The sequence below is a fragment of the Corvus brachyrhynchos genome, unplaced genomic scaffold (assembly GCF_000691975.1).
Source record: "Corvus brachyrhynchos isolate BGI_N302 unplaced genomic scaffold, ASM69197v1 scaffold43, whole genome shotgun sequence".
Taxonomy (NCBI): Eukaryota; Metazoa; Chordata; class Aves; order Passeriformes; family Corvidae; genus Corvus; species Corvus brachyrhynchos.
In genome coordinates, this window is record NW_008237353.1 from 3,320,733 (window position 1) to 3,346,486 (window position 25,754).

Sequence of the window (25,754 nt, forward strand, 5' to 3'; positions counted from 1 at the left end):
TTCCTTGCACACCCACATCCTGCAGTGCTTACAAGAGACAATCACAGCTGTGGTTTTGAGCATCACACATGAGGGCGATGTTTACTGTTAAATACTTCTAGTTTAGCTACAATTACTCAGCATCTGAAGGTAGGATTTTCCAACTGGGTGACACATCCTTGAAAACCCTATGTGTCATCTGTGGGGCTCTTCACCTCAATACATTATCTGAAAGGTCATGATAGTTTTGCCTCTGAGAACAGGTTTTCAGGATGAAGGTTGGGGAGAATACCACCATTGTCACTTGCAGCTCAAAATTCTGGTCATGCATGTACATTTTTTTCCCCCCACCAGTTTGCTTAGAGTAAATTCAGCACTGATATTATTCCACTTAAACACAGTAATTTTTTTCGTGTGTGTGTGTTGGAGGCTCTTGTCTTGTTCTGTGAATGTGCAACAAAGCAGGAGCAACTTACCAGTTCACACAGTAACACAGATGATGACTTGCACCAGACTTAAAAGTTTCCAGCACAGCACTTTTTCCTTCAGAAGATCCTGCTGTTTGCTGAGGAACAAGCTTTCTGATGGGAATGTGTCCATTCTGTCAGACTTATGATGGACACCAGCTGCTGGCAGCCAATGTGCCTGGTACCCTGCCAGTCTACCAGCTGCCAGTGGTGGGCAAACTGCCCGGCTTCCCACCTGGTAGATGAGTGAACTGCCAGGTCCTCACCTGGCAACTTTGAAGAAAAACACCAACAAATCTTCTCCAAGAAAAAGATACACATTTCTGAATTTCCATTATTTAAAATTCCAAATCAGACTAGTCTAAGCAACCCAAACATCTTCTGGCCAGTTTCAGAAAATAAAGTCAATGGATTCAAATTTGATTTGATCCCAGCTTCAAGGTGCAATTTCCCCTCCCAACTCCTGCACTTGTCATGAAGACTAGTTTTCTTCAAAAACCTTTTATTTCAGAGCTATTTGTAACCAAATCCCTTGATTTTAAACTCTCCATCTTTTTTGAGATTACAAAAGATGTCATTTACCTTCTTAACCTCTGTGTGTGTGCACATCCATCCACCCACCCACACCCACAACCCCTTCTACACTACCCTCAGTCTGATCCATCCTTCCAGTTTGACAAACACAACCCACATCACCCTCTTAAAACACCTTTCCTGGTCTCCCATTTTTGCTCTGGGGTGACCCTGTGGGTGGTGCCACCCACTCCATCATCATTCTGTCATGCTTCTCCATGAGGCCCATGACTCCTCCTGGGAATCCTTCCTCCTCTTTAGGCACTGAAGGCGTGCCTCTCAGGAGGATTGCCCTTGCAAGTACATTTTCCACTGTCCTTTGATCCTGGTTGCCTGCATTGCAAGTCCTTTCTCTTTCAAGCTCCACAACTTTTTTGGTCTGAAAGCTTCTTAGTCTTTGGAAACCAGAAATCATGGAAAATTTAAACAAAAAGGCTTGTCTTTCTACAGAGCTTTCCATGGATATCTCATAATTAAAAAACCCCAAAAAATCCCAAAACCCAAAGCAACCCACAACAAAAATAAAACCAAACCAGCATCCCATACCACCCACAAAATCATACTTCTCAGAGGAAACACTTTCCCCTTGGTACCATGGATTACTTCTTGCATGGGACATCTCATGCTGAGCTTCTCAGCCCAGAGAACACCTTGTTAACACCTATGTAGTAAGCTATGTCTACAGCCACTGCCATGCTGAGTCTCACAGGTGTCCAACAGGCAAACTCAAGGCTTCAAATCTGTACTGTGATACTCAGTATAAAAAAAACCTAAATCCTTTTTTGTCGTTCCTTTCCCTAATCTGAGCACTAGCTGGGCTAGCAAGCAGTGCATCTAGAGATAGCTGCACTTTAAAATTCAGCAGGGATGCTGGAATAACTGTGTCAGAGCTTTCAAACAAGTCTTGTGTCCACACCTTGAAGATGTGCTCGTATTTTATCCAAGAAGGGGAAATTGCAGGATCTCTGATTTCTCAGAATGGGGTTATAAAACGTGTCTGAAGAAGGGTGAAGCCTCTGAGAAAGAGCACCCCATGTCTTTTTCCTTAGTAGTATCATGTAGCAAATGAAAAATCCTTCCTGACGCTGACCCTTTTTTAGCATAATCCATTACCAAGCACATTGGTAATTTCATGGTCTCACCTTCTTGAGATCCATGCCAGTGTCAAGATGACAAACTTTGAGAAACCTGGAGGACTGGCCCCAGTTAGTAGGTAATTGTGTTTTCCTGGGTCTTGGCTAAAAAACTTGTATTTAAGCCCAGGTGGGCGCAGATGCCTGTAGTAGTGTGTGTGTGTCTCCCAGTTGTGAGAGGTAGATGACTCTTGCTGCTTCCAGCAGTTCCTGCTCATCCTGGGCACTACAGCTAGTGGGGAAGCTGCTCTGGGAGCTGTTGGATTGCCCTGTGTGAGTGTGTCTCATCCCATTGTTTGGTTGTGTTGACCAGAGACGACGTGGGTGCCCTGTCCCTGGTACTGTTCAAGACTGGGCTAGATAAGACTTTTACAACCTGGTCTACTGGAAGGTGTCCCTGCCCATGGCAAGGGGTTGGAACTAGATGATCTTAAGGTCCCTTCCAACCCAAACTATTCTGTGGAATGGGGGTCTGTGGGTCAGGCCCTAGGAAGAGGGCTCCTGGAAATGCCCTGTGAAAGTGCCCAGGAGCAGTGCTCTAGATACTAGAGGAGGTAATTCAGGACCTCGAACCTTCCTGAATGTCTCTCAAGAAAGCTTTGATGTTTTTTTTTAACTGTACTTGCTCCCATTTGGAGGTTTTTCCTCCTGGTCTCCCTGGGAATCCCAGTCAGAGTGGAGGATGAGACATGCAATGGCAAAGATCAAGGGATTGATATCTGACTCCATGGGATACTGAGGCTTGTCTAAATTCTGTTGTTCTGCCCTCAGCACTGCCAGGAGCGGAGAATTAATCTCTTTTCTGCCACACTGTGTTCAGTTTTGCTGAGCTATACTTTGCCTGTTTAGCTATTGCCTGGAAGGGACAGTGTTCCTGATGATCTTTTAGCTGGAGAGGGTTTGCAGCATGTCTGCTGCCAAAGTCAGCTGACATGAGCGGTGTTGTAGTGCCAGTGGCACTAAATGAGGTAGTGTCATTTTAAAAACATAATCAGAATGGAAAGGAAACTTCTATCTTTGTTCGGGCTATAACTACAAACAACTAAAATGTGACAGGCCCTGGGGCCTCCAGCCTGTATCATCACAAGGTTCAGTAGGGAGCAGTATGTGGTGGCTCCTCAGGGACAGTGTTTGCAAAGTGGTAACAGGGGTGTTCTGTGCTGTAGCCAGACCTGAGTCCCTCTTGGCTGGGTGAGGAAGCGCAGCAGGGCCTGATATATCTGTGGTGGCCCAGAAACCAGAAGAATGCTTGTGGTAGTGGTGGGTTGGCTGGGTTTTGCACTCATTTCTACTACCTCTGAGCTGTGTTGTCTTCACATCACCCCACATCATCCCGATATGTGGTCTAGGGCTCTCAGCCACAGGAGAGCTCTGGGAGACAGTGTGGGGACTTGGGCTGGCTGTAAGAAAACTTTCCTCTTCTGTCTTCCACCAAGTGTGTAACATTTGGTATGGTAATATGTGTGTTTAATCAAAGGCTTCAGTCTCTATTGCATGTAGGTTTTGGAGGAAAACTTGACTAGTTAGCTAGAGGTGTCCTGGTTAAAGTTCACCTGGTTAATATGACCCTCTTACCTACCCTATTTATGAAGATGAGTGATTTCCCATAATGTCACGTCCCTCATACAGACTGTGATGCTTGTGGGTTTTCTTTCTGCCTGTTCCTTCCAGACAAGTGGCACAGCTGTTCATGCTGTTATGTCATTATTTGAATTGGCACCCAGTGCAGCCACTCCGGAGGATCTCTCTGGCTGAGTGCTGTGAAAGGTGGTAAATGTGTCTCCTTCGCAGGGCTGTGCTGCTGCACAGGGCTAGGCTGGGACCTGTTCATCACTTGTATGGAGCTTGGATAGGGTCCTACCATGGCAAGATGAAGGGAGAGTTTTGCCATGAATTTGGTCCTTTCACCTCTCTTCTCCGTGTAGGAGTCAACTTCTTTCAACAATGACCTAATCCCATCTTAGATGAGTCAGTAAAATTATCAGTGTGCTTAAGGTGAGACCAGTTTACAGAGGAAACACAAGGGGTGTGGGCATGGTTGTAGAAGCTTTTCCCAATGTCCTGAATCCCATTATGGGACCTGAACAGGGCCTATGAAAGATGCTTCACAAGAGCCTGGAAGAGGAGGCAGATTTGGGGACCCAGGGAGAAGCCTGACTGCTGCTGCTGCCCCAGTGTCTCACCTGCCTTCCAGGGCTCTGCTCACATTTGCTTCCTGGCAGCTCCTGGTGCGGCAAGACCCTTCCTCCAAGCCCCTCCACATCCCTCTGGAAATGAATATTGCAGAGAATAAACAAACCTGACTGCAGAGAGAGGAAAACACTTTCAGAGTAGGGAAAAATGAATATTGCAGAGAATAAACAAACCTGACTGCAGAGAGAGGAAAACACTTTCAAAGTACGGAAAGACAAATACCTGTGTAGGGGAACAAATCGTGGGAGTAATGTGTAAGACTACATTATTTTTGTTAATTTTTGTAAGATGACTTGGTTCAGCTTCCAGAGCTGAGGCATATGGGATCAATAAAAAGAATTCAAATAAGAGAGCATGTATGTAAACAACAGGGGGTAACTCAGCAAAAATCAAGCATGTACTTCTTTGTTAATTAAAAGCAACCCCCTAAATCTAAGATTCTGGTGGTTCATAATCCCTCTAAGGATTTTGGTCACTCTTCCCAGCTGTGGCTTGGGTTTGGATAGTGCCAGGTCTAGGCCTGTGGTTGTGCTTAATGTTATGTGTGCATGTGTGTCCCACTGCTGCCAATATGGTTTGTGCCAAGTTTGTCCCTGTGTATAAACTTCTGTGGGATGACAGCTCTGCAGGAGACAAGCCCTGTATGGCAGTGGACACGGAGACTGGTGGGATTGCATGCCTGCTTCCCTCCAGCAGCCTCATCTGTTGCTGACAGCACCCAAGGGAATGGAGGGTGGTGCCCCCTTCTCTTCCTAAGCAGCTCGTGTCTCCTGGTCCTGCATCCGTGTATTTTGGGTGTTACTGAGGCACGGTGAGACCCAGCCTTCTAGTTACAATCAAGGAAAGATTACTGATGGCTTTTCTAAGTGAACAGTAAACACCTTCACTCCTGAGTGATTGCAGCAGACCCTGGAGCCTGTGCAGGCTGGGATAGGGGGGTGTTACAGCTCTAAGTATCTACAAGGGCTTGTCTGGCCCAGGCTGTGATGGTGGCCTAGAGGGAAGTGTGTACCCCCACCACACATACCCTTGCAGGGAGGTATGTCTGCAGTTCACCTCTTCTACCCCAGGCTGATCTGTACAGGAACAGCAAGATACTTCGTGATTCTGCTTCCACTGCTCTGGGAAGGCGAGTCCCTCTCAGAGCCAGGGTTTGGTGTTAGTTCATGTCCGCGACTGTCATTAAGCTGAGGTCACGCTGGAAGGATAAGCACCAGTGACAACCAGGATTGTTTATAACCACAGCAGTGGAGGTGTTATTATAAGCCCCATTACTCATATGTTATCATTATACTATCATACAGAGCATAATTTTATATAATTGCCATTATCTAACTATATATTTATATGCACATGGTGATCTTGGAACACCTGAAGTGACCAGTTTCTTCCCAGATGTGATTATGCTCCAGTGCATCTGAGAGTAAATACATGGCAGCTGCCTGAGGCCTGGAGAAGTCCAGGGGTGATAAGGCACTGCAGCTATGTAGGACATTGCTTTGCTGGGGCAGGATGGAGGCATTTTCTAGGAGAAGATGAAGTTATTTTGCTCTTTGCAAATCACGTGTCACCATCATCCTTGTCCCCCCTAGCCCTGGCTCATTCTTTAAAATTACAGTGATTTTGGCTGAAGATGTGCCCTCTGCCTCTTGTTATGGGATTTTGCACATCCAAAGCTTCCTGTAAAGCTGGTACTGATGTGGGCCTGCTGGGGTTGCTGCTGGGTTGCAGCATTCCCATGGCCTGGCAGGACAGAAGAAGACGAGACTGCTTTATACTCTGTGGACTGCGTCACGTGAAGTATGATAGCTTCCTCCCCAAGATTTGTTTTAAAAAATGGATGCTAATGTACTAAAAGCAAAGATGCCATTTATTTTTAAACAGGGTTTAACCAGAAACCATTTGTACTGTTTCATGCTGTATCATTTGTGTTTCACTTATATCTTTGGGAAAGCAGTGGGGGAAAGATGTGCAAGTCCAAGCTGAGAAAGAGAGAGGAAAAACCAAATACTGCCTCGGATGTAGGATTCTTCCATTTACTGTTGTGGTACCCAGAGTAAATCCATGGGCTCCATTCAGTGCATCTCTGGGCTAAGCTGGGAATATTGAGAGTCAAACGCCCTGAGGTAAAACCCTGCCCACCACCCTGCTTGCATCCCTGAGGAGCACAGGGCAGGGGATGTGTGAGAGAGGAGCAGCTGCAGCACAGGACCAATGACTGCTCACCAGTGACTTTGTGTGCAGGAGAAAGTGAGTGTGGGAAGGGAGAAGGAGAGCAAGAGGGAACAGTGATGAGTGTCAGAGAGATTTGTCTTGGACTTTAAAGTGTTTCCTTTTCCATCATAACCACCATCGGAATGTGACTGCAGGTTGTGCTACATCGTCTCTGTTTCCAGGAAGCAACAGAGCAGCCAGAAGAGCAGAAAAGCTGCAGAGAGGCATCAATTGCTGGCTGTGCTCCTTGCTCTGAATCTCCTGCCTGTGTCACGGCATGGAAACAACTTGTAAGTGAGGGACTACATGGGCGAACAGGCAAAACAGCGGCCAGGAAACAAAAAGCAGGTTACAATCACTGTCTGACTCAGAGGCAAAAAAACAATGTGGAATTCTCGCCAGTGATTTCACGAAGTCATTTAGCTGTTTTTCCTTGAATGTTGCCCAGTCTCTGCTGGGAAATAGTTGATGTGGGCACACTGTCAGACTTTATGCTCCTGGAGGAATCAGAAGTGATTCTGGATGTTGGAGGTGGGTATTGAGTGTCTAGAAGGTGGGTTTCTCAAAGTGGTAGCTCAGGGACTGGCACATGGATAGACACCGCAGCATGTGTTACCCCATGGAGACCTGTGTGTGTTGCTGAGCTGGGTGTTGGGGCAGGCTCCACAAGGCACAAGGGAGGTACAGCTACCCACAGAGGGGGGGCATGTGGGGACCCTTCTGCCCTGCTGTCATGGGATGTCACATGAGGTCATGCTTTTGTCTAGTGGATCCAGCACTGGGGTGGGACAGAGTCCTTAGCTGACATCTTGGACACCAGTGCCTAATCTTCTTCTCCTTCTCCAACATATTTGGGGGAATTTTTCAAGCCTGTAGTGGGACTTTCAGGTGGGCACATCTTCCTTGACTTGACCCTGCAGGTGAGGCGCTGCTGTGTAAAACTTGTAGGCCCCTGACTTGAGCATCCTTGAGCGATTATGGGAGGCTGTGTTAATGTCCTTGTCACTCCCTGTTCTCCTCCCCCACTTCCCCCAAAGACCTTCCTTGTGTGGCCTCAAGGAAGGGTGAAGCTGAGACACTGGGCAGAGCCACATTCCTGCACCAGAAAGTAGGATACCCTTTCTCAGAGGTGCCGTGGTCCCACCATGGTGATGCACTTGGCCACAGCTGGGCCAAGTCTGGGGGCTGCCAACAGTGAGAACAAGGGTCTTGGATGGGTTGCAGAGGAAGTTGAATCATGCCTGTGTGTGGGCTTGCTGACAGGATAATGGGGCACCTCATGGCTTCTCGTTCAGCAAGTGCCAACTCCCCATATCTGGGAAGAGAGGGCAGGAGGGGATGGGGCCATGAAAGCTGCCGGATGGTGTCCATCTCTCTGTTCTCTGACCTCTAGTAAGGGTGGGAATAGAAATGGAATAAACTAGTGAGGTTTTGCCCTACACAGATTCATTCACAGCAATTTCCCCTTTGCAGGAGTGGCAAGGTTAAATACTGATTTGCAGCACAGCTGAGTGCAAGCTCTGCTCCCCTGCCTGGCTGTGGTGCAGTGGTTGATCCTCTGGAAATAAGAGAAAATTCAGCCAGAGGAAGTAGGTTATGTTGTCCAAATGCCATAACATCTGACACATCCAAACAGGATTTGTGTTGCTGGGGTGATGCAACTTCCCATTAACTGGGATAAGGGTTTTACCATGGATTGCTGTGCACTTCAGCTGTGATGTGTGAGGCTCTGTGGGAGCAAACCAGAGTTTTCATGGAAGTTAAAGGATGTCTCTGAAATATTTCAGACACTTCTCTGTATGGAAAATTTCACTATTATTTGCAGGAACAGAGCCTTTACAAGTCTGGAAACAACCTGGCTTTCTTCTATGTACTGAAGGGCTTTCTAGGGACTTTTCTTTGCTGCTCTTCCCCTTTCTGCAGATGTGACCCAAGGCGATGGCAAGGGGCAGGGTTAGGAAAAATCACTGATGTTCTTGCCCTTCTGCCAGGCAGCTGCCCTCCCCACGGGACAAAGCAGAAGACTAATCCAGAGGTTTCAGCCAAATACCATTCTGGAGCCAAAGCTGCCTGAGTGCTCTGGAACTGTGAAGCAGCCACTGTAGCAAGGGCTGGGGAGTGACCTTCCCAGAGGGGGGTAAATACAGCTGATGGTAATAGCCAGTATTGTGCCTTTTAGAAAATTAATATCTATTTATCTCGGCATGGGCACCAGAAAACAGAGTAATACTTTTTCTGCTAAAGGCTTTATTTTCTTCTTGGCTCTGAAGGGTCTGGAAATGCCAAGGATTCCCTTCTGCTGCCTGTGAGGTTTCCCTGGGACTGTAGCTGGTTTGGATAGAAAGCTGGTGAAGCTGAAGGTTGGCTGCTACTTGCGAATATCAGTGAGGTAGTGCTGCAGCAGGTTGGATTAAATGCTAGGAAAAAGAGAAAGAAGGTGAAATTGCAGCCTCTGAGTGAAATGGGGCTCTCTGAACAGAATAATCTGAAAATGCCAGAGTTAGGGGTACAGAGCAGACTAGCTGGGTCTGGGTGAGACATCAAAGGTCAGAGAGTGTGTTTTGAAGGGGCAGCTCTAGCAGAGAGGAGGAAAGCAGCCTTAACAAGGAAGGAAAAACACACATAGACTGTATGAAATAACTCCCTATTTTCACTTTGCTTTTCTATAATTTTCCCCTGGTCTTTAGAAACCCAGTGCGGTGAAGGAAGGAACCTGTGCAGTGTTAGCAGAAGAGAGAAGGAAGTCAGTTTAGCTGGCCAAAAAAAAGCTGACTTTTTGCAGCTTTAAGGTACAAAGCACAGGTCTGCCAAATGACCTCTGACTCTGTCAGCACCGGCAGCCCTCACACTTGCACCCCCTGCCATGGGACTGGGACTCTAGCTCAAGGATGCAGCACCTCCCAACTCACACCCCAGCCCTGCCCAAGTAGGTCCTGGCTCCTGTGCCAGGCACCTGTGGCAGAGCAGGCTGCAGAGGAGAGATGAGATATGGGGTTCCTTGAGTTGTGGGCTGCTCTGGAATGTGTCAGAGGTTGGATGCTGGGGAGAGGAGAGGACAGAAAAGGGGATTATGTGCACATGATGCTAAATGCATCTGATGTCAAAGGGAAATTGTAACTGGAGCTTTGGCTGTCTGTCAGATCTCGTCCCTCCTCTGGTAAGAGGTGCTCATCATCTCCCCTTTTGCCAGTAAGGGATGGAAATGTGGTTATTATGGACAGGAGACTGGGGGAATAACTGATTTGTGTGCTTGTCTTTGCCGTCTGTGGCTGACTCAGGAGGGGCTCAAGGCTGGTGCTGGCAGGTTTGAGGGCCCCCAGCAGGAGAGAGGCAGCTTGCAGAAGTAAATACAGGGCATATGTGTTTTATATTGTGTGGCATGAACATAAGCACTGTGCTGCTGTAGATAAAGGATTCGCCTCAGTCCTGTCCTGTCATCTTCACCTAAAGAACGAGCTTAAAAATGGAGCATGACAGATGATATACCCCAGTACAACCTCCTCAGCTTCCCTCGAGCAGCATTTGAAGGGCCTTAAAATAATCTCTCAAGGTGGCCACTGATTGTCATTGCTTTCAGAGGCTTACAAAGGGTGCACAGTTTGAGGAGCTGCACGGCTGGGTGCCTCTGTGTGGGAAATAAAGCTGGGGAAAGCAAACCTGTGAGCAGCCTCCTTGCTCCTAGTTCTTGTGCCACAGAAGAGTTTGAGCCTGTTGTCATACATTACTCTTTCTACCCCTGGATAGGAGGCACCAATCTGTTGACACAGGCAGGATGTATGAGTGACCCTCCTGCCCTCTGAGAGGAGCTCTCATGGGATAGGGTGTGAAGAAACGCACAGTGCATGGTCAGGTGGGTAAAGTTGTGCATTGCCTCTAAGTGAATACTGAAAAGAGAATGAAGCAAATCCAACGGGTTATTCCAGTTACGCTCTCTCCTCTGGCCTTCCACCCCATCAGACAGGTGAGGAGGGCATCTCTGTAGGTATGTCAGGACAGAGGGATGAGCTGGGGCAGCCAGAGGCAATTCTGTCATGCAGATCAGTACATTTATATAAAAAGATGGCTCCAATAGAAAATAAATCAAAAGAGAGGCTGGTGAAAGAAACAGAGGCTTTAGAGCTGAAGGAGAAGTCAGTGTGTGGGTACACCCTGGAAAAGCTGCTCCAAATTATCCTTAGAAGAAAACAGCCCAATCAGAGGGGAAGAGACAGAGATGGTGGGGGGGGATGGAAGGCCAAGGACAGATGCCTGGTAGCTGAGGAAGGCAGAGCACTCTGCTGACACCAAGTGTGTGTGACCTCTGCTGTTGTAAGCACAGCTGGAGAAGGCATCCACTAAAGAAACCAGGGCAGTGGAGGAAAGATGCTCTGAGGAGGCATTTCCTGCTGGAGGTCCCGATTTGGGATGGACAGGAGATGCAGCTGGTTGAGGGCGTTTCCAGCAGATCCTTATCTGCCACCTGGATGTACAACAGTCACTGCTGGGAAAGCAAGAAGTGATGTGAGGCAGGTGTGATAAAAAGAGCATAAAGAGAATTTGGAAATGGGAACATCCCTCCAGCTTCTTGGAAAGGTGATGCTTGCCTGCTTTGTGAAACTTGTGAGGTTTTGGGCTCCGTCTATGGGATCTTAGCATGTGTTAAGGATGCTATAGGGTTTGTAAAGCTGCTGGACTGTGATGGGCAGCAAGCTGTATCCCGAGGGACAGGTGTCCCGGGTAAAAGGGATTAATACCCCCGGGCAAAGTGAGTTCGCAGCCCCCAGAAGCTTCCCCTGCTCGCGGGCGAGGGGATGCTGGGGGCACGCAGGTGGGAGAAACCCGTCCGGTTTCCAAATGCAGTTTCTTGCTGCCATCTAGTGACATTCACGGGTACCTAAAAATGTCGAAAAATGACTGGTGGTAGTGCCAGGCTGCGAGCGGGGTCGCTGAACTGGCACAGACAAACGGCGGGGGAAATATCGTCAAATACCGTGATCTTTGGATTCTGTATCTCCTGCAAAACAACCGTGGGAAGCTCCGTATGCCAAGACAGGTTTTGGTGGGTTATTAGTCATGAAACGTATTTGTTATTGGATAAGTTTTTTTCCCAAATATGAGACAAAATTAAAGCTGGGTTTTTTCCTCCATAGCATCGTGGCTCCGGGTTGGAGCAGGTTTGCTTTGCCTGGCTGTGCTCATTTCTTATAACAGTGCCCTGGTGATGCCCCTGACACGACAAGGAGCCCCCGATATAAACTTTGCTGTTGAATCTGGGTTGATCTCAATAAAAAAAAAAAGGGGAAAATACATTTATTTTTGTACTTTTAAATGCTTCAGGCTCACCGAATAACGATGGACCATGACCCATAACATATTTTTTTCGTATGAAGAGGTGTAGGGCAGACTTAAAAAAGCAGAGAAAGAGGGCATTGATGGATTGTTTAAAATGGCTTATTGGGATCACAGAAATCTTGATCCTCCCAGCTCTAGAAAATTAATAGGATTGCAATTCATCTTAACTTTTTAAACTGGACTTTCTTGAGCTTACAGGAGAAAATCTGTGCATTTTCTAAAGAAATTAAAGAAGCTTCTATAAGCTTTGATTAGGCCAAGATATCACTATAAAACTTGTGAGTCCTTGTACTGCTTCTGAAATAAAAACATGATGAAGATAATATTTTTACCTTGGAAACATTTTTAGAAAGATTCCTGGAGCTTCTTTGTGTGTGCTACTGCTGTGGCCTGTTCATCCCAGTATAATATGCTATGGGTACTCAAACCTTTCTCCTGTGTCTCTAAATACCCTTGACAAGAGCCACCTTTGCATCTTGTTATCACCTAGCAGGTTTCTTCCCCCTAGCTCCAAACAGCACCTTGCAAGAGCTGTGATGGAAACAACATATTATACAATGACTTTTCCTTATATCCCCTTTTTCTGTGCCTTCCTTCCAGCCTGAAGCTTTGCAGGGAGACCCACTATGAGGTCCTTAGCTGCTGAAAGCAGGATGCCTAGGAATACTGCAGGTATCCCATTACCATTCCTTCAGTCCTTTTTGTTCCCTGGCATCTCAGGGAGTCGTGGTGCCAACAGTGATAAATCATTGCTGCTGGTGGTGTCTTTGGGGGCAGCCGTAGTAATTACTTGGAGTGACCCTTGCTTTCAGCCAGCAGAAAAAACCTTGCCATCATCCCAGAAGAGCTTAAATCCTTGATAAGATGCAAACTGCTGGCACCAAGGGCAGTGCATGTAGCCAAGCAGGAATATAATACTCGAACTACTGCTCTCCAACCTGTGTATTTTTAAAACAAGGTTAACGATCTCTTGTTAAAAAGAGAACAAATGTGTAATGGCCTTAAAAATGTGGTGTCTGTTTACCCATCTATAATGTTTCAAAGGCTCTTACAAGGGAATTAGAGAGGACAGTCCCCTTCACTGGAGTCGGAAGGTTTGTTTGGACACAGGAAGGTGATGTGTATGTGACCCAGGGGAGCTGACAGTGCACTCGGGTGGGGATGTGAGAGGTGAACTGGGGCTGCTGGTGGGTCAGACAGGCCCACGAGGGGATGGTGGTGAAGTATTTCCCTGCTCTGAAGGTGAATCTATCTTTGCCATGATAGGTTTGCTATACTTTTTGATCGCTGGGGAGGTACAAAATTGGACAGAGGTAAAGTCAAAAAACTCCTGGAGGAGTGCAGATGAGACTAAGGTGGTGAAAGGCACACAAAAAGCAGAGCAGTGACTTTCACAAGGTGAGACACGTGCCATTTCCGCACCTGCCACACACAGACAGGCTGAACTTTTCCTTCCCTGGCATGTACCACCACACTGCATAACTAATAAGGTCCATCTGGGTTTCATGAGCCCCTGTTTTGCCCCAGTTTATCTCCAGTAAGAAGCATAAGAAATGTGCCTGTAAGCTTTTGGGCTTGTGGCTGAGGAGGCTGCAGCGTGGGGGCAGCAGAGTTGCTGCTGGGCACAGCCAGCTCCTGATAGCCACTGCATCCCTCCTTTGCTGCTCCCATCAGGAGGGCAGCTTGGTGAAATGTCTGGCCACACCACATCTGGGCTTTAATTTTGAAGCAGAGCAGAACTTTGGGTGCTACAGGAGATGTGTCCTCTGCAGCAGTGGAGATGTCCTTGGTCACACTTGGCGGCCAAAAGTCACTGCTCAGGAAGGATTTTGCACTTTGCCTTGTGCCATTGAGACCGTCTGGAGGAATTTAGCCCACAGATACCAAACCCTGGGCATGTAGCACCAAACAGGTTTGATAATGGCAAGCTATGAGTGGAAAAGACTCTCATGGAGCATTATCCAACACATGTGCTGCGTGTCCAGACTAGAAACCAGGCCCAATTTGTAACTAGAAGTGTTACTCTTAGAACAGTTTTCCTGGGCTGTATGGTGAAATATCCATCATTTTAAGTTGCCAAATCAAGATGCAATGTCTTTCCCAAAGTCATGGTGTAATGAAGCCATAAGTAATTGGGCTCAGAGCATAGCAAGAGCAGTAGCCTATACCCCAAACTTATTAGATGATAGTTCATAAGACACTTACGTTGGTGTTATCAAATCCTAATGTTTGCAATACCTTCCTTGCAAAGGATTCAGGTGCCTTACATTTCCAGAGCTGTTCTATGTTACTTTTTACCTTTTGCTAGAATAAGGATAGGGGAGCAGAATCTAGCAGAGGTCACACTCAAATTCTTGCCCTCTATCTTCTCTTTCCCCCAATACATCTGAGGATGCAAAAATGACCAGCTGGCTTCAATGAACCTAATCAAAAGCTGACTCCAGTGAAGTAACATTTGAGGCAGAGGAAAAAGAGAATTATTATATTATGTACAAAGTCCCATTCACAGCCTTTCCTCATGCTAGGAACCGTGCACATGGCAAGCATTCAGATCAACTTCACAGCCAGCTGCATCAGAGGACCAAAACTGGGACCTCAGAACTCCTTGTAAAACTAATGAAAAACAACTGAGAAAGTGATTTACTTTACTTGCATGGCAGGCAGAAAACTGTGCATGTCTTTTGGAGTTTGGATAAACACGTGTAAGCACACGGGTAAACTATAATCCTCTGATATTGTTTGAATTAAATAGATGGATTAAAAAAAAAATTGGCCTGGCTTTGTCTTAAAAGGATGCCAGAAGATATAAGTTGGACAAGAAACCTAAGTGAGATTGCTGAAGTTTATGTATCAAATCTAAAGCCCCCAGGCTGAGAGTTAGATGCTAAGGCAGGAAAAATCACAGGCTTAAAGTTTCAGCCAGTCATCTCTTATCAGTCATTTGGGCTGGAACTCCTCAAGCAGAGAGTTTGATTTAAAAGTATGTAATTTTTTGTTGTGTTCAGCCACAGGGGTTTAACTGAGGGCAGCCTTCCCCGGAGGAGGAGATATGCAATGGCCTGTAGTGGTGGATACGTGCAGAAATAAAACAGACATGGTCACCTTGGTTTTTAACATTGTGATCTATTCATTCCCAGCTGGAGCATTCTTGGGGTGAGAAGAGCAGCTGGAGCATCAGACACTGCATCCACATAGATTCCCTTTTCTGTCTGACTTGGTGGCAAGAGACTGTCTTTTGTCTCTTCACTGGGTCATGATGCCTTGCAGATGTTTTAAAAAATCAGTGCTTCTATCTGCACAATAATGTTTAATGAAAGCCTCTTCACTGAGGTGTTCTGGATCTGAAGGCATGCTTGCTTTCATATAAATGAGAATGATTTTGGCCTTTTCTGCCAGTACCCTTGAGGTGGAAATGTAATGGCTTGCCATCAGGTTTGTCCAGTAGTTCTTGTGGTAGGTAATGAGGGACAAATTCCTGACACAGTAATCCTAACCAGTCCTACTCCTCTCAGCATTAGCTCAAGTCCCTGCTTTCTGTCCCAAGGAAGCTGCACTTCTGGGCTCTGTCAGACAATATCTGAGCTGGGTAATTGAAAAGGGAGCTGGTCTTGCCCAGGGAAATTTTTTGACAAGCCCAGATTTTAACCACGGGTGGATTAAAAGTGTTTTGGAATTTAGTATTTGATTAGGTAACCCATAGAGTCCGAGATCATGCGTTTCTAGAACTTCCTTCAAGCTGTGTTTGTGTGCAGAAGCAGCTGGGACACTGCTGTAAGTGGCCAGAGTGCCAATGTCCATGGTCCTGGCTCTTCAGCAGCTGTGGTGGCAGAGGGGCTCTGTGGTGGTGGCTTGGTACAACAGCTGGGTGAGTGGAAGTGCCAGCTCTGAGTCCAGAGCAAAAATTCTTCTTTCAGCTTTGGTGCCATTTAGCTGTGCCTTGTGGGACCTGGAAAACACAGAGGTGGCCCTGAGTGTTGTGGATTTGATCTGCAACAGGGATTTGGCTCAAATTCACCAGAGGCTTGTTGTATTGTTTTATTTAGGTTTGTCTGTGCCCTACTCAGAATGGATTTCTTAGAGTTTAATTTGATGTCTGCAGGATCTACCCAAGCAGGCAGTTGGTTGATAAAATGTCTGTATTCCAAGACTCCCTGTTTTGCTGAGTTAGTAACAACCTTCTCAAACATATTCCCATTGAAACCTTATTTTACTTTTCCATATTATAACTAAGTATTGTGTGTATTATTACTAAATATATAAATATTCTCAGTGAATTAAGTTTACTTATATTAATTTATTACTAAGATGCTTTTTAAATGCTGCCTTAAACTACATCTTGACACACATGGGCACTTTTTTGGTTTAAAAGTATTTTGAATATAAGTTTTACTTTTAACTGATGCCCAGTTGAATGAGAGTCCGAGAAGTTCCAGCTGCTCTGTATCTGTTGCAGTGGACATTGTCATGGTTCTGGTCTCTGGCTGGAATGAAACCTCCTCCATGAAACCAGACTTTCCTTGTTCTCTGTGTTCTGACCCAGCAGTTGGCTGCCATGGTGCTCAATGGACATTCAGTCTCTCTGTTCCACGTAGCTGAATTTGTCTGTAGTTATCTATTGAGGACAAAACGAGTCTCACCCCAGCCTTCACTGATGTTGATTTCTTCAGCTCAAGATGCCTACAGCAGAGACACCTGTGTTTAGTCAGACTAATCCCATTCCCGTTGTTTTACCTGATTTTTCCCCTCCCTAAAGTGGTACTGCAGGACATCTGTTTCTTGTCTTCAGTGTGTAAAACAGATTTCCTTGAATAAAACCCTTTTAATTCTTAAACTCTTTCCAATTCTTCTCTCAGTTCTTTCTCCTCTGAATAAATTGGCATTGTTCAAAGTAACTTTTCTCATAAAGTAATCCCTTCGAGACCTGATTGTTCCTGTGACTCTCTAAATATTTTACTATTAGTCCTTACCTTCCTCGCAGTGTGATGCCCAAAACTGGAGAGCGTACTCCAGCTGAGGCCTTACTCATCATCCTGAGCAGAAGGAACAAACTGCTATGTGTAGGAGCAGAAAATTTTCATTCCATTTCCTATGCAGCTTTCTAATGTTAGTCTTTTCAGGCCAGCTTTTGTTTTCCAGAAAATTATCAGTGCTCTGTCATACATTCATTCCTCAAATCTCTGAAGCTTCAGTATATGTGGCTTTCATGTGCATCAAATCACTGTCCATCCCCATGTTCTGCCTGTTCCTGGCTGTGCAGGCTAACACACACTCTCGGAACAATGCTGAAGTGTGTAATGCCTGTATATGCTGGAGGAACAGGCTGAAGTAGCCTGGTCTTTCCACTGCTGCTTCCCTCCCAGCGAGATCATATCTGGGCTACTGGCACCTCATCCCTTACAAAATCTTCTTGGTCTAAAGTCTGGAGCAGCCTGGGACCAGGTCCATCTTACAAATATTTGTCCATCTGCACTGTTATAATCACTAGTGGTGACTCTTTAACAGGAGCAGGCAGCTACTAAGAGGGCATTTTCCGGGTTTTTTGAGATCTTTTGAGTGATTTCCTTTTTTTTTTTTTTTAAATTTTTTGCCCTTTCGCTTTATTTCTATGTAACCTCACTCAGTGATTCCTCAGGAATAATTTATTTTCCTACTTTTTCAAAGGCTTCAAAGTTAGACTTTTGTTTGATGTGGGTTAGAACAATTTTTGTAGGACATTCATGGAATTTTTCATTGACTGATATAATTTATTTATCTGCAGAATATATATTAACTGATATTTTTAAACTGAATACTGGTAGAGTTAAGAAATTCTAAAGGAATACAGGGTTTGGTATCCTGTAACCTGATGAGTTTCTTCCACTGGATGCAGTGTAAGAGAAATATATTGGTGAGACACATTGGTGCATAAAAACCAGAGCATCACTTTCATGCATATCTACTCAACTTCCCTGTTAATCAAATTTTTTGCCCTTTCGCTTTATTTCTATGTAACCTCACTCAGTGATTCCTCAGGAATAATTTATTTTCCTACTTTTTCAAAGGCTTCAAAGTTAGACTTTTGTTTGATGTGGGTTAGAACAATTTTTGTAGGACATTCATGGAATTTTTCATTGACTGATATAATTTATTTATCTGCAGAATATATATTAACTGATATTTTTAAACTGAATACTGGTAGAGTTAAGAAATTCTAAAGGAATACAGGGTTTGGTATCCTGTAACCTGATGAGTTTCTTCCACTGGATGCAGTGTAAGAGAAACATATTGGTGAGACACATTGGTGCATAAAAACCAGAGCATCACTTTCATGCATATCTACTCAACTTCCCTGTTAATCCAAGATTAGAGTTTATAATATTGAAAGTATTGGAGCAGTGTCTATTTTAAAATTTGACTCTGCAAGGGAGGAATGGATGGAGATAAACCAGAGTCAGAAAGAAATTTGAGTGAAAGCAACCATGAAACAACAGAATCACTGTTCTGGGGAAAGAAAGGAGTGAAAGGAGCAGAAAAAGAGCAGTGAACTTCAAAAAGCAGACGTCAACAAGCCTGGGAAACAGGTAAATGTGTGTCTTCTGGGAAGATAATCCTAAAGATAAATGAACTGTCAGTTACTGAAACTGCTGTTAACAAAAGCAGAAAGGTAAGCTATCCTGATGTGAAAGAAAGAGGAAACCGAGAAGGAGAGCAGCATCCAACCACACCATAAGCCAAGACCTAGAAATCAAAGGGACTTACGTGACAGGTAGAAATGGGGGCTCGTAACTGACAGTGACTGCAACAGAGCAGCATAAAACTGCTGGGGTGTAATCGGAAAAATGTGAAGCCAATTAGGAAAAAAAATCTACAATGCCACCTTTCTATAAATAGGCAGAGGAAATCATCTTTAATTTAATGAAAAGAAGTACAAATAGCAGATGAGGTATAAGAGCTGGGAAATCCAACATTTCCTTCACTTTATTTGCACAGCCCCGTTGGTGGCAGGCAGAGTGTGTGGCACGGCTGCACAGCGAAGTCGGGAAGGCACAGGCTGCACATCGGATGTAAAAATTAGAAAACTCTTATGTACAAAATGACTCCTGCCACGTTTATGGTCTGTTTTATGGCTCTTATCACTAGGCATTTTCAAGGATTGAGAGCACATTTCCTCCATCTCCTGCAGGAAGGAGCTCATTATTCCTTATTAATTAGGTCTTCAGTCACTAATCTGTTATGTACCTTTCCAGCAACTGTTTACAGATAAGTGTTGTAGGATCTAATTGATGGAGGATAATTAGCTCCTCCCTAATTAGAGTGAAGTGTGCTTCTTTTCACTCTGTGGATGATCGCTTATGAATGAAAGGCCACAAATGGAAAGCTCAAGATGTGCAATGTGTCAGGAACTAATTTGCTTAAACTATTTCTGAAAGCTTATTCAATTAATACCCAAATAGTAGGCTTACACATGAGTGTGTGCAACTGACTTCAGTTGCAGGCAGGCATGTGGTTGCCACAGACTTGAGCATTAATGTCACGCTCAGTTACCACACGCTGCTGCACAGGCACCATGAGCAGCAGGTCTGCAAGCATCAGCATGGAGGATACAGCATGTGGAAACAAAAAAAAAACCTTCTGGAAGTTTTGTCTGCAGCTTCATCATCTCACATAATTGTCTCAACTATGAAAAAGAACGAGCTGCAGCCAAGTGGTTGATAAATTTTGGGGTGCCCTTTTGGTTTTTTGTTTTTTTTTTTAAAGGCTAGCCTGTGAAACTTGCAGAGGTTCCTTATTGCCAGTGAACAGATATTCAGTGTCCTTTGGAAACCAGATGCTTATATCCCATTTGGCACCAAAATGGCTAGGTATTTTCCAAAAAGCTTCTCTATAAAGACTCTAGATTATTCTTTCTGTAACAAGAAATTTTCTGGTTATTGTCTTAATTGGTCTCGGTTACAACATTTTTACTTCTTCCCAAAATGTGACTGCTTTTGCCTGTGAGTGCCCATGATCTCCTAGCTGCAAAAAGAAAACTGGAGATTGGCTGATGATCACTGTGAAATATGAGTGCTGAGGCTTGGAGTATGTGCTGATGTATCAGAAAACCTGTAAGAGAAGATGTGGAATTTATATAATTAAAATGTGGATAATTTATAATTATATGATAATCAAACTGTAATTTATATGTTTAAGATGTGGATTCACAGCACAGCCTGAATGCAGACATAGGTTTGTAGGCAGATAGGCTTCTTTCTGGATGAAAACAATGTTTGGTGTTTGACATAATCCTACTTCTTGAGAGCCCACTGAAGTTATTAGAACGTCTCACCTTGAGTTTCCGTGTACTTTAGCTGAGATGACACAGCTAGAAATACCAAGGGAGACTAAGTAGGCCTTCTTTCCTAGTTATGGAGAAATCTTGAAGTGTGTCCCTTAAGGATTTGAAACCCTGGAAAACAACAACACAAATCCCATATAATTTTTCTCCTCAAGAGGTTTAAATCAGTTCAATGATTTGGGAAGTTATGTTCTGCTGCATTGCTGCCAATCTAACATATTGAGTGTGACAGAAACTGGGGAGTCAGAGGGGACATGGATGAGGTTAGGATTACCTGCAAATTTCTAATGTTCCCTGAGACTGGAGAATTGCTTCGGTTCCCTGGAAGCCTAATACTGTTAATCAGCGAAGAAAGATTTCACTGTTTCATTACTTTCTGCAGCTGAAACTCAAGAAAATTACTTGGGTCTCATTATCAGATAAAGTTAAGATTCCAGTATAAAAGAAAACTCTTTTTCACACTCAGGTCGAGAGTAATTTATTTTTTGTACCTCAGATTTTAAAAATAGAGAGCCAGCACAGGAGAATACGATAGAACCGCACAAAATCTGGATATGGCAGATCTGCTTTGATACAATAACAGTTTCCAGCCTCTCTTTTATCTTTATAACCATTCCTAGGTATGGTGGGAAGAGATTAGAATGGTAAACGGCGCAGTGCATCTGTCCACTATGAGGCACCTGCCCCACTCTATTATTTTGTGGAGCCTGGAGCCGTATAGGGGCTGTTGCTATCACTGGGACCTGGTGCTGGTCAGTGTACCTTGTAGATTAAATAATGCTCAGGGGACAGAGTGTAACCTTGCAAATTCATGTAGGGAAGCAGGGTCAGACTCTGCTGGTCTGGTCTGATCCTCAATTTTCCCTTGCGGGGAGTGACCCTACAGGCCTTGGCTGGGGCAGGGTACCTCTCCTTGGCATCACTGGCACCATGCTTGGGCCTGGACCCTGGGCCCCGTCTGTTCTTTATGCTGCCTGCTGCCACATTGAAAGGGATGCCTGGGAGAGCCTGCTCACTGCCACTGGCCCCCAGCCTGTCCTCAGGCACCCTCCTACCTTGCCTGGGGGGAGGCTGATAACAGCTGTGTGCTCCCAGCAGAGGTCATGTGGGTCAGTGAATGGCTTTTGAGTGGGATTGGTGGTGTGTCTGTGTGTTTTAGTGCTGCAGAAACCTGGTCTGTGACACTGTAAATCCTAAGAAAACTCCTTGTTGTCAGACCTCTAGGCACTTTGTCCTGGGAAATCTTGCTGTAATGAAAACCAAGCTGAAGGGCTTGGTTACGTCCTAGGCAATGGACAGTTTCCAGAGGGGTTTTGATGCCAAAGTTCAGATGTTTTTCTTTTCCTTGAAAAACACAGTGCTGACTAGCTTAGGCTAGTTACAAGATGTGAACTTATAGAAACAGGATATGCCAGCAGGGATGACAGCATGAATGTCCCTTCTCTCTCGTGTCATTAGAAAGAGATGCAGCTGCCAGCTCAGGTGCCTGAACCCAGTGCAGGACTGAAACAAAGGAGAAGCCCAGACAAGTTCTTGTTTTCCTTCTAAATAACTTGGTAAGTACTTGGCAAAACCTCTGGGAGTCTCAGTGGTGAAATGTAAAACTTTCCTGTCCCCTTGAGTCCCCAGCCACATCTGAACAAGGATATGTGACTTTCTGAAGGGAGCTGACATGCTAATTGGGAGGTGCCAGGACCCTCACCCTGCTGCTCTTTGCCAATGTCCATCTTTTTCCTCCCCAAGCTGGGAGTGTGGAGAGCTTTGCTTTACAGCCCAGAGGAAGTGTGGACTGTCAGTGTTGATTAAAAGGGGCAGAGCATGAAGTCTTCCTTGGCAGAAATCTTGAGGGTCAGTGTAGCCCCAAGCCCAAAATCACCCACTCTTTAAGCTAAAGAAAACTTTCTGGATGTGCATTATATTCACTAGAGGACTTTTTTGCTTTCTCTTGTTCAGTGACCAAAATTGGTCTGCTTTTTCTCCACCAGTTAAATATGACATAATGACCAAAGCCAAAAGTTATTCCACGGAGGAGAAAAGGCTGATAGATAATTCAGTTGTCTCTGAAGTTAGATGGTACCTCCCATGTACAAGGTTGCATTACCCTGAACTCATTAGCAGTCGAACACTAGAAGGCTGCCTCTTTATCCAGAATCTCCATTTTCTGTCACTTTCTCCCTAGGTCAAAAACCCCTTCTCCACCTCTCCCATGGGTTGTGCACTGTGGCACACCAATGAAGGGCCTTTCTCCTTCTCCACCTGGATCAGCTTCTTTCCAACTCCCTCTGTCATCCTGGCTCTCTGAAACCAAGCTCAGCCCTATCATTTTTTAACAGAGAGACCTTTGATTTCTAAGGCACCTTATTTGCCGTGTTTTAGGAGGGTAGGATGCTCAGCTTTCCATTTCAGTAATCTGTAGGGAGCTGGAATTAGCACCTTGCACAAAACTGAAATGATAGTATCAACCATGATAGTGATATGTGTCAAATAACTCTTAGTTGCTTGGTAGCTAAGGTGAACAGCTCTGGCTATAGAAATTGTGTGTGCACATTTGGATACACGGTTCATTTTTCAGCCTTCTTTTTTCTAGTGGGAAGGAGGTCTGAAATGTCAGCACATTCAGAGAATATAACTCTTGCAGTCATGTACCCTCTGGCTTTTCAGATGACACGTCATTGGCCTCTCCTAAGCTGAGCTCTCCTTTCTAATAGGGAGTACAACAAATCTTAAAGAAACAGCAGTAAATTTCAATATCCGTGACTTTTCTCCAGCACTGTTGTGAGGAAGGGGATTGTGTCCTTTGCTGTTCTCCACAGGTTTCCTACCCTCCCAAATACGAGGACTGCTCACAGCGTGCAGGGAAGTAGGATGAGCAGGCAGGGAAACCAAAATGAGCCAATGCTGAGGACAACTATGAATGCTCCAAGAGACTTGTGCCTTCGACTCATTGCTGCCCCTTAAATGTGACCTAGTGCACGAGTAAAGAGCAACCCAAGGAAATGAACCACAAAAGCAGCTTTTGAGAGAGCAGGATACCCCTTTCTCTAGCACTAGTATATAACCAGTTCCTCTTTGAAGCTTTCCTTTATGTGTTTCTTTTCTGTGCAAATGAAAGGCAAAAAATATGGGTCAGGTGTGATGGTCTTGGGTAACGAACAGCTGGGAATAATTACCTGCTACCAGGAGGAAGGATGATGGATGGAGGTGAGGAGCAGCTGTGTGGCATCTTCAGCTGGCTGCTGTGACAGAAGGGGAATCAGAAATGCCCAGAGAAATTGCTTGGAGGGGCTGTGGGGCTTAGGCAAAACATTAGTGCTAGAAACAGGCTACAGCACCCTGCTGGGGAAACACTTTCAGGGACATTTTTTATTGTGAGACCCTTGTGCTTCCTTCTGGAAAATTTAATATTAGCCTTGGCTTCCAGCAAGACATATATTTCCCTAATAGGCTGTGGGAAGCCTCCGCTCCACTCTTTTTAGCCTGGAACTGCTAGCTGAGGTGCTTCACTGCCTTTCCACGTAATGTGAAGCAGGAACAGAGAAGGTCGAGGAGAAAGGGGCAGCAGGCTGAGGCCAGCCTGAGTGTTCACATGGGAACAAATGTCCCTCCAAAGCTCTGGGATGCTGCGCCTGAGGAAGGAGGAATGAGTAGAGCCAGAGAGCCCCTGCTTTCTGGGATAGCAGAGCCAAACTCACATGTCAAGGGCTGTGTTATATGGCTGGGACAGTTCCTGTAGACACCAGCTTCTCCCCACGGCTATTTCCTACAGCTGAGGCTAGGAGACTGCTGTCACCAAAATGCATGAGAATCTCCTACATAGCCAGGAGGCCAGTGAGGAGCCCAGGAAACTGCTCCCCTTAAATAGTTAAACGGCTGCCTCTCGACAAGCACAATGTCACATTGAATTTGAAACAGGGAACTTTTTATACTTTCCCCCCCGATTGTGCTGGCACCTGGCAGATGCCTGTTTACCACAGGCATCCATACACACAGCAATCAAAGGAAATCAGAGGCACGGATTAGCAACAGCTGCAAGTCATTAGTGGCAGCCATGGGAAAGCACAGCTCTGCACCCCGCTTCGAAATAACCAACGTGAGTATTCCAGAGCACAGGGGTTACCGCGGGGCACTCTGCGGGCACCAGGGACAGCAAACAATTGCCTCGCTTGTCTCTGGAGATGGCTTCTTCCCTCTCCCCAAGGCAGCAGTGTGTTATCGATGAATCAATCATGCTTTATTGGCCCATTGAGCATTAACTCTTTGGGAGGCTGACTTTTGCCGACTGGGAGTTGTCAGAGCTGCAGGATGGGGTCTCCACCTGTACAAAATTTCTAGTAATTCTTCATTTTCTTTGGGCTGACCGCTGGCATCCTTGGCAGTGTCTCAACACAAGTGAGAACTCGGGATCTCCTAGAGCTAATGCTCATTTTACAGGAAGTTTTATTAGAGTGAATGTAAAACAAAAGCTGACCAAAAGCCTTATTTGTGTATCTGATTTCTTTATTCAATTCATTTTGAACCAGAATAGAGTCCAAATTTTATTTAAAAACTTAGTGTTGATTGAAATTTCCATTGCAGATTTAGGCAGCTTGGGTTTCTATTTTGATCAGTCCCCGGAAAAGCTGATTTTACTTCAAAGCATCTCTGACTCTTGGAGGAGCAGGAAGCTGGTGCCCTATTAATAGAGAGCAGAATCCAGCATCACTGAGGCGTGCCTGATTCCCCAGCAGTCCTGACATATCTGGCTGTATCTGACCTCCTTTCTCTCTGTCTCAGCACGGCTTTCACCATCACAGGTGCAGTACCCAAACTGTGTGTGTGGTCTTTGTGGTCCACAAGAAGTACCTGCCTGCCTTGCCCTTGTCAGATGGGAACCCCATCCCTGCCTTGCACTTGACCACTGCCATGAGGAGGTGGGAGCATGTGAGGGAGTTGACAGCAGGAAGTACAAATGCTTATATCCAGTACTTCAAAATACCACCTGAACTTCTACCTTTTGTCAAGGAAGAGAATAGGAGGAAAAGGAATGGAAGCAAGGAAAGTAGTCACAGAGACTAGAGAAATGGAAAGCTGGGGGGACAGAAAAAGACCTTTCTAGAAAGGCCATGGTCAGTCTGACCCTTGCTGCCCCTGGGCTTCTTTCCAGCCCCAAAACCTTCAGCTACTCTCAGCTTCCCACCTGCATCTCCCACCACAGACCTTATTTCTTATCTTCAGTCCCAAGCCTTGCTAATTACCAAGGTTTGGTCAGACCCAGCTTTCTCCAAATCCCTTCCTCCTATGTTCTCTCTGCTGTTACTGCAAAAGTTGAATTTGGTTTCCGCAGGGATAACAGCATTTACGTGGAGGAAAAAATGGGATTTAGCCTTGTCTTCCAAGACCTCTTAAGCTGGCTCTGCAAACAGTAAGGAACATGCAAACAGAACATTAAAGGTAACAAAGGGAAGGATAATTTTAAAGTAAAATAGAAGTGAATAGTCTCAAAAGACAAGGCATTGCAAGTACTCGCATCTCCTAGTGCAAAGATGAAAGCAAGGAGAAAAGAGGGTGAAG